Source organism: Pangasianodon hypophthalmus, chromosome 30 (assembly GCF_027358585.1).
Source record: "Pangasianodon hypophthalmus isolate fPanHyp1 chromosome 30, fPanHyp1.pri, whole genome shotgun sequence".
NCBI lineage: Eukaryota > Metazoa > Chordata > Actinopteri > Siluriformes > Pangasiidae > Pangasianodon > Pangasianodon hypophthalmus.
In genome coordinates this window covers 6357859-6367439 of record NC_069739.1, presented here as the reverse complement: position 1 = coordinate 6367439, position 9581 = coordinate 6357859, and the positions used below count along the sequence as shown (strand labels likewise).

At 36.0% G+C, this 9581-nt stretch overlaps 1 long non-coding RNA gene across 1 annotated transcript; it reads left to right on the top strand.

Annotated features, from left to right (window-relative positions):
• The first annotated feature begins 2722 nt into the window (after positions 1–2722).
• Positions 2723–4556, top strand: LOC128317822 (uncharacterized). Its single transcript, XR_008301291.1, has 3 exons — positions 2723–2812; positions 4251–4367; positions 4484–4556. It is a non-coding gene; the product is annotated as an uncharacterized LOC128317822 (long non-coding RNA).
• The last annotated feature ends 5025 nt before the right edge of the window (positions 4557–9581 follow it).

Here is a 9581-nt window from a genome sequence, read left to right as displayed (position 1 = left end):
AACAGGCTTTATTATCGTGGTTACTAGTTTACAAACAATTTTTCCCCTCACCGTTGTTTTATTTGGAATAATCAGAATATTATTTACAGAAAATCTTTTTTTGAGAGATGGTATTTAAATAACACTTTGTTAATCAGTTGACAGATGACAATGGTCAGCTATATTCCTTTTCAGAATTTTCCAGGAAATTTGATTTTGCGGCTTCATTAAAAGAATAACACTGTATTTAATGCCATTCCTAGTGATAGAAAAACTCTGCTGAAAGGAGAGCAAAACTTTAATCCTGTTTCTATATATAGACCCAACAGTTCTCTCAGTAGAAGGGATTTTGATTGTTGAGGACAAATTCAATAGCCACTTTGTTCAAAATTTCAACAGAAAATCTATTCCAGCATCTTCTTTTAAATAGATGGCATTGTACAATGTTAACTGGAAAGTCGCTTGGTCTCTTCCACACAAATATTTATTCTAAAACAAAATAAAAAGTCATATTTAAAATATTACACAGATGCTTCCCTTGTAATAGCGTACTTAAGTATATGCAAAATATTGAAAAAAAAAAAGTACTTTGTGATACAGAAGAGACCATTGTACATCTTTTTTTGTGAATGTGTTTGGGTTAAATCTTTTTAGAATGAGTTATGTACCCATCGCTCAGAAAAAACAAATCTTAGAATATGTATTAACACTTTTGATATTATTTTCTTTTATTATAACTAACTCCTGGATTCAATATATTGTTAATCTTTTTATTATACTTGGCAAATTTTTTAATCATAAGTGTACATTTTTGGATAAGAACCCAGTACTGTCAATGTTTCTAGTTGACTATAATTCTTACATTTTATCTTTGATGAGCATAAAAAACAAAAAGAGTCATTCAAAAGTCAAAAATTGTTTTCACTGTTTAACCTTGTATAAATTTCCCCCTCTGGTTTGTTATTTATTTGTTTTTTTTAGTTTATTTATTTATTTTACTTTCTATTTTGTATTATTTTCTGTATTTTATCCTCTGCTGTGCTTGTTAAGTGTTTTGGCATCAATTTAAAAAAAAAAAAAAAAAAAAAGAAAAAACCTATACTAACCGCAAAAAAAGCAACACTGTTGCTGCTGCTAAAGCTGGAGAAAATTACTGATTCTAAATGAATAAGTTTTTTATTTTATTATTATTATTTTTTTTTATAGACTCACGATGAGAATAAACCGATTAAAACTTATAACCAACACATTTCATGTAATTTCATTTAATATAAAATCTTTAAATATTAATATGTATGGCATGATAAACTACACCATCTGCCCAATATCTCAATATCTTTCATCCAGATGGTCATCGGGAAAATCCAGGGGATTGTGTCTGTCCCTAAAAATTCTTTCCCTTCCAAGTGCCTTCTTATTATTTGCGCTCCAGAGGATTCTCCACAAACGCTGAAGCCATCGCTACAAACACTAAAGGGTTAACTTTCCCGCGTCACAGTTCTCTCACTTTGCTCACAGCTGATTGGTCCAGTTTGGGTTGGAGTTCTCTTACCCAGAATAAAAGCTGCTCCGGAGCAGGTTAGCCGTGTAGTGTACGTTACCATGGTGATGAAACCCGCTAAAAACCACTCCACCTTGTTGAGAGTGAAAAAGCAGAGTTTACTCAAACTAAACGCAGACTTACCTGAGTAGCCACCGAAACCGGCTTCGTGAAACAGGCCTCTGGCTGTGACACACACAACAACAACAAAAGCTTAACAATGAGCTGCACAAACACTAGAACTTATATAGGGGTGTTAATGAGGGTGAGACGAGACACAGGTGAGTGTGATTAGGACATGTGACGTGCTGGGGCTGCTGGGAAGTGTAGTTCCATGACAAAGCTAAGGTACATGCCATAAATACATATATTATTATTATGTACTGTTAATATATATTAATTATACATATTAATACGTAATGTTTTTATGCAAGGTGTATATCTTAACTGGAATTATTATGTCCCATTGCAAGAGCATCATTAGCTGAAATACAATAATTAAATCCAATATTATAGATTATTAAAGATTTAGCAGTTATTAAAATAAAAATAAGGCAGTATAGCTTCAGTATTGTGTATCAGAGTCCTGATATTGGATTCATATAGAGAATTTAAACAGGTGATTGGCACATTTTTGTTTAAAAATCTCTTCTGGTTTGCAGCAGAAAATGTTGTGATTTACAAGCAGGGAATATTAATAATTGCAGTGCTTCTATTATTAACTGTAAATGTTATGTTTACAGGCTGTGAGCTGGTGAAGAAGGCAGAGGTAGAGCGTGTGACTGTGTTCACAGGAGAGTCTGTAGTTCTGCCCTGCGTCTGCACTGACCTACAGGCCAAACCACAGTCTCTAAAATGGCAGTTTTCATTACCAGCAACTGGAATCAATCACTTTCAGGAAATTTACCCTGAACAGACTGGACATCACAGAAACAGAGTCAAACTGGTCAGTAAAAACTCTCCAGGAAACCTCTCTCTACTCATATCAGATCTGACTGAAGAGGACCAGGGACACTACAGATGTTCTGTACAGGCTGATAGCAGAGATTTCAGATTATATGTTAAAGGTACATTTTTTCATTAATGACAGTGAGCATGCTTTACTCCAGTGTCATGTGCCATATTACTAACAGTGATAAAAACATTGATTAGTTTTAATAAGTTTTGTCTTTTCAGTAGGAAGAAGAGAAACTTCAACACAGTCGAGGAAAACAGACACAACACCTCCATCAGAACAGCCTCAGAGTAAAACAACAAACTCTCCACCTGCATCATCCTCAACAACACTGGAAGGTAAACAGCAAACTCACAGCAGCCTCCCTCTAGGTGCCAAAACTTTTCATCAGCAGTGAACGGTTTCGGTTCGGTACTTGCTATGTTCAGGAAAAGAAATACTACTGCCAAATCCAAAGAAAGAATACCCTTTTATTTGGTAACACTTTAACTATGAAAAATGTAAAAAAAAAAAAAAAATGGTAATCGCGACTTTACATCTCACAATTCTGACTTTTTTCTCTCACTATTTAGAGATCCACTTTGACTCAGTACCTGAAATGTGACTAACTTCAGGTAACGAGCGCGCGCTAGCGTCTGGTTGAGTGTTGTTCTTATAGAGCCTATTTATAGAGAATGATTGATGCTTTATCACTGCATTCTTTATAACTCACTAAATAGATTAATTTGAGTTCAAACTCGAGTAGATTAACACACAATGGCCCACGACTGTTACACATGCGCACACAGATCCACTTCTTTTCCATCTAACAGTCGCATCAACTGACGGACAGTTTCTCTGTCTGTGATCATCCTGAACATCCAACATTTCTGCTGCATCCATCTGCACTTTAGGGCCACCGTACAAAATGTTCCCAGACAGGAGGCTTATATGATGCAGGGGGCGGCTCTATCAGCGGCTTGTCTCCTCCGCTTGCCATGTTAAACTGCAACACACCAACACGTGCAGAACGGTGATGTCATCAACTGATTTACATACAGTGCAGTTGATTGGACAACTCCTCTTTGACCCACGTGATACACGTATGCGTGTGATACAGATGCGTCGTCAGTCTGTAGATTAACTGCAGTGCAAATGAGTGCCGAACCGTTTTTTTTTGTTTTTGTTTTTGTTTTTTGACACCCCTAGTGTCCAACCACAGCTGTCTAACTACAAGAGGCTCTCAAGGATTTAAAAAAAAAATAAAAAACACACATGATCACAAGATAGTGTAACACACACAGTAGTTAGGAACTGGGCTGAGAAACAAGAGATTAAGGGTTTTGAGTCCAGCTGATGATGTTCCACTACTGACCCTGTGTGTTTAATAAACCTCTTAATGACAAACTGGACAATTCCTTCAACCTCATGACTTGTTTTTGCTTTCACCATCAGCTGTGAGCTTTATATTGACAGAGGTGAACCTTTCCTAATCAAACCCAACACTAAAATATGGTACAATCCCAACTAAACAAAATATAAACAAATAAACATAATTATCTGCTTACTGGATGTACCAAATCTCAAATTATCCCAATATATATTTTCCATATGAACTAATAATATGGAAATTAAATAATTTAATTTCCATATTCATTAATAATAATTAATTCTCTTATTAAATCTAAGTACATTTTTTCATTAATGACAGTGAGCATGCTTTACTCCAGTGTCATGTGCCATATTACTAACAGTGATAAAAACAGTCATCAGTTTTAATAAGTTTTGTCTTTTCAGTGGGAAGAAGAGAAACTTCCACACAATCGAGAAAAACAGACACAACACCTCCATCAGAACAGCCTCAGAGTAAAACAACAAACTCTCCACCTGCGTCATCCTCAACAACACTGAAAGGTAAACAGCAAACTCACAGCAGCCTCCCTCTAGGTGCCAAAACTTTTCATCAGCACTGAAAAAAACCACATCTGCATTATTACATTTATTAACATTTTTGGTGTTTTATTACACAGTTTTCGGCATCATGGCGGTTTTACTGTTGGTGATAGCTGGTGTAGTGGCATTTATTTGTTGGAGACGCAGAGGTACAACACACACACACACACACACACAGATTTTGAGACTGATTAACTAGGTACAATTTTTTTTTTTTTCCGTACTAGTTTTTGTTTATTTGTTTGGTCTGTTTTGTTTGTTTATTTATTTTTTACAATTTCTCCATTTTTTTCTACTGGGGATCAGATCAATGCAATTCAGTAACAATTTTATAAATTTAGTTACAATTAGTCAGGAACTAAATAAGTCAGTCAGTAATTCAGTAAGACACTTTCACGTACAATAATCACTGCAAAATAAAGTGTAAAATGTGGCTCTTTGCATCACTCAGGGTTAATGTATGTGAGCTGAAGCAGAACAGCAGCCTCCACACTTTACCTGATTACTTCAAATAGTGAAATTCTGTAGTTACCACTAGAGGTGTGATTTCTGAGGTCTTTTCTCATTAGGAGGAAAATGTGGAAAGAACATGATTACTGAAGGACGTCCAGACTGTAAAGGAAAGCAGAAGGATCAGGTTAGTGTACATGCAGGCCTGGGTTCAGCTGCATTTTTATTATCATGTGACATCTTTAAGTCTTTGAGTCCTACTGTGTTCTTAATATGATCTCCATTCAATTCTGCATGGCTTCTACAATAATCAATTATAACAGATTTGTTTCTATCTTTAGAGATTTAGTTGTATTTGTGATACACTGCAGGTAACACACATGAACCACACATGCTTTCACTGAACACTGAGTTATAGGAAAATATCTTCTGCTGCTTCTATCAGAACAAAACATGGTGTAAAGAAAGAAGTCAGATTTGGAGATTTGTGTCGTCTTTACAGGATTTTACTGGCTTCTTGGAGTCAACAGTATAAATAGTGTGTTTGTTATATGTGTAATTTTCATGTTTTGTCTTTTCAAAGACTGTACCTGATGTTACTTACTCTACTGTAACCAACATTAACACAGCCGGAGCAGCACGGGTCCAGATCAACGCTGGAGAGAAAACTGAATATGCCAGCATTATAACTAACTAATCCACAGTAAATATACAGAATAATACTGAAAACATACGGTATATTAAATACACACCATGGTATGCACAGGATTCTCAATATTGGTTTTGTTTATTTTACTGTGATTTTTTTTTACCATAAATAGCAGATTTAATCATATTTTTGTGTTGTTGGATAATCTTGCAAATTATATTTTGAGTGTATGTGTCATTTTATATTTTTTGTGTTCCATTCTTATATTGCATTAAAAATGAATGTTTTAGAAGGCTTTTGTCGTCAGCCCGGTTTGAGTAAGATGACTGCTGTAGAATTTCTTGTTTTCTGACGGTCGTGTGAAAATCTGTATGGACTGAGTGTGTATTTCGAAACTAGTTTTTGTGAAATTTTCCTTACACTCCTTAGAGTTTGTTAAGTGGTGCACGATAGAGTGTGTGCTTGTTGAGTGTGGCGTATTACACAGTATTCTCTGTGCATGGCACAATGTCGGTTAACTGATGCTGTGAGAAAGAGGAAGTAGCCATTTTCCCACCAGTCCCCATGCCGCCCTGGCCACAGTCATGTGGTCACTCTGACATGCTGAGTGTCAGCATGAGAATGCTAGTTATAAATGCAACTGTGGTTTTATAAACTGTGAATATTTCTCAGAGGTGTGTGTGCATGCATGCCGAGACCTTGCGACAAAGTTGCAAAGTGACATATGATGTTGTAATTTGGCGTCTTGCATAATCCCATAAAGAGGGGCCTTGAAGGACTAGCATATGGGGGAAGGGAATTGCTGTTACACCTGCTGTCAATCCTAACATCCTCAACACTAGTTGGTACTGTACATAGCATCCTGGCTGAAGCTTAATAATGTCTGCCACTTGTCAGTGCACTGAATTTAGCCTCATGCTGATGAATTGTGCTACTTGCTTCACTGTGAGACCAAGTGTTGAAAATAGGCATTGGGCTGGAACACTGGCATGAACCAATCCTGTGGTTGCATGGCATGGATTACATCTAACACCCTTAGCATTCAGTTTATTAGCATGGAAGGTCTTTCAGGAACCAGTTCAGCCCTCTCAAATATAGAATTGGATGGGCATTTATTGAACAAGGTAGCACAAGGAGTAGAATCCTATGTTTTGAGCTCCAAGCACTAGATCCCTTTGTGACAGAAAGTCGAAAATATCAAGAAGGTATATCCACATCTCACTTTGCTTGGAACATAGAATTCAATTTTCCATAAAGAGAAGAAGAGAAAACAAAGGGACTCTGGCTTATATACAGCATGGTGCAGCTATAGGGTTAATTAATTTATTTATTCATTCATCAACTGTTCAGCAACTGTTTTATCCTGGTCAGGGTTGTCATGGATCTGGAGCCTATTCCAGCAAAACTGGGCACAAGGTGGGAGAATTCAGATGGGATGCCAGTTCATCGCAGGGCGCCATTCACACACAATCACACCTAGGCGCTAATCTAACATAGCAATTCTGCACGTTTTTGGATAGTGGGAGGAAACCGGAGAACCCCGAGGAAACCCACACAACCACAAGGAGGACATGCAAAACTCTGCACAGACATTAACCTGAGCTCAGGATCAAACCCTGGAGTTGTGAGGCAGCAGTACTAGCCATTGCACCACCATATAGATTTAATTCTTCTTTTTTTTTTTAATTGAAAATAATAAATGTGCATTTTAAAAGTGTTTAGTGTCTAGTTGATAATTTTTAAAAAATCAGGGCAACTTCTAGGATATAAAAAAAATAGGCACTAACTGGTTACATGAATAATTTATAGTATTATAAATTCATATAAAATATTCTTAAATTTATATAAAATATATAAAATAATTTATATATTTATATTAAGATATTATTATATATAATCCAAAACCCTGAGCCTAAATCACAAGAAATGTGTATGTGTGAAGATGAAGATCAGGATGTATGTGTGTGTGTGTGTGTGTGTGTGTGTCTGTGTGTGTGGGAAGAAATATAAACATAGAACTCCAAGCTAATATTGGGGTCAAGCTGACTCTTACACAAGGACTTCGCAATGTCTTCAAGACAACTCGAAAACTGGATGTTATTCTAAAGTAGAAAAGATCAGTCTGGGTTAAGATGTGAGCAGAATGTGATTATCAGTATTAGCACTATTTAAACATGATTATTATTTTTTCAATTTTAGATTTTTCACACCACACCAGGGTCTAACTAAAGTCAGGCGATCAAGTCACAAGATCGTGAACAAGTTGCCTTGGTAATTTAGAAAAATAAAGACTTTACCCTGTGTAAAGTATTAGTGCTTTGCCCAGGGAATTCTCTTCCTAGGTGTTCAAAAAATGTTTCAGACATTATCTTCAGACCAGTCATAGAAAACAGGCACTGTAAAAACCTACTGTGCTGACTGTTTTCTTCAGCTGAGAGTGGTCATAATTTGGCACAAGTGACTATTTATAAAGTTTATACTTTATAAAATCAAAGTCACTCTCACTGCTGCTGAAGTTGGTTTCATATTCAACTTTTAAGTTGAATGGCTAAGCACTTCTTTATTAGTACAATGTGAAATGTATGTTTACTCAGGTTTTTTCAGTTGATTGTAGCTTGTTTGTAGCTTATACACTTTCATACTGTTTGCAGTGATGGCAAAAAAATTACAACATTGGAGCAAGATACTTGAAAATTTTATTGTAGCACAATCACACCCCTAATATTTTCACATGCATAAACACATGTATTGCAGCACAGAATTTTATCAGCAGGTTACAATGAATGCATCTCATTCTCAGGATCATAACAGATTAAAAATATGAAACCAACAACCTCGAATTTATGGCTGCAATAATTACTGCACACCACCAGATGTTGCTGTGGTCTGAGTTTTCAATGCTCCAAAGTTTCAGCTCAATCAGTAAGAAGCCTCAAGAAGCTTTTTTTTTTTTTTTTTAAATTCAAGATTTGTAACTATTCTATAAAAAATGTGCCCAAAAATGTCCCCCTGGTTTGTCGGCCCTTTCAAGGTGCTGCGAAGGGTCAATCCAGTGGCATACCATCTCCTGCTTCCCATGTGGATTGATCCCACCTTCCAAGTTTCCCGTCTCAAACCTGTGCTCACCAGCCTCTTTTCCCCTGCTACCCGGCCGACCCCATACCCACATCTCATTGATGGCCAGCTTGCCTTCACCATCTGCTGCCTGCTGGACTCTCAATTAATCGGTGGGACATCCAATACTTGGAAGACTGGGAGGGTTATGGATCTTTCATATACACAGCACTTTTAATAATGGTGAACATTACACTTGTCATAAATGGATGTGAAATTCTGGAAGACGCCTCAAACAGGTCATTAAAGAAGTATGTTTGATGAAGTTTTACATCCTGTCTTGGGTAAAAGAAACTTAATTTTACTTTTATTTAATGAACATGAATGTAGGAAGTGGTGGACAGACTACACTGGTTTCCTGTTCCCACCAAAAGATGTTATTTTTTAAAAATAATTTTAAAGTCTTAAACAATGTGTATCCTACAAATGATTACTTAAGAAAGATGTTCAGTTTTAACCATAACGGCTGCACCTTTTGTGAAGAGCACAGAGAAACATCTGACCATCTGTCCTCTGAGTGTAGTTTTGTTCAAACTTTTTGGGAAGACATGTCTAAATGGCTAGACACAAAACATATAAAAATATCCAAAATAAGAATCATACTGTAATCATATATTGGTGTATTGGAATGAATATTGTATTTGGTATGATAATGGAAGACGAAAAGGTAGAAGTTCTTGTTAACAATTTATTCCTTTTGGGAAAGTTTTTTTGTACACAAGTTGAAATATATGAAGTCCTGGATTACAACTTTTCAAAAAAAAGAATTATTTATTTGCTTACAATCACTCAAAATAATAATAATAATAATAATGTTTCCCTGTTTCATGATTTTTTTTTTATTTTTATTTTTGAAGACCCCTAGGGTTAGGGGAAGAAAAAAAAGGTTTCTTCTTCTTTCTTTCTTTCTTTCTTTCTTTCTTTGTACTCTGTGATTTTGTATAATTGCTATGTTGTCTGGT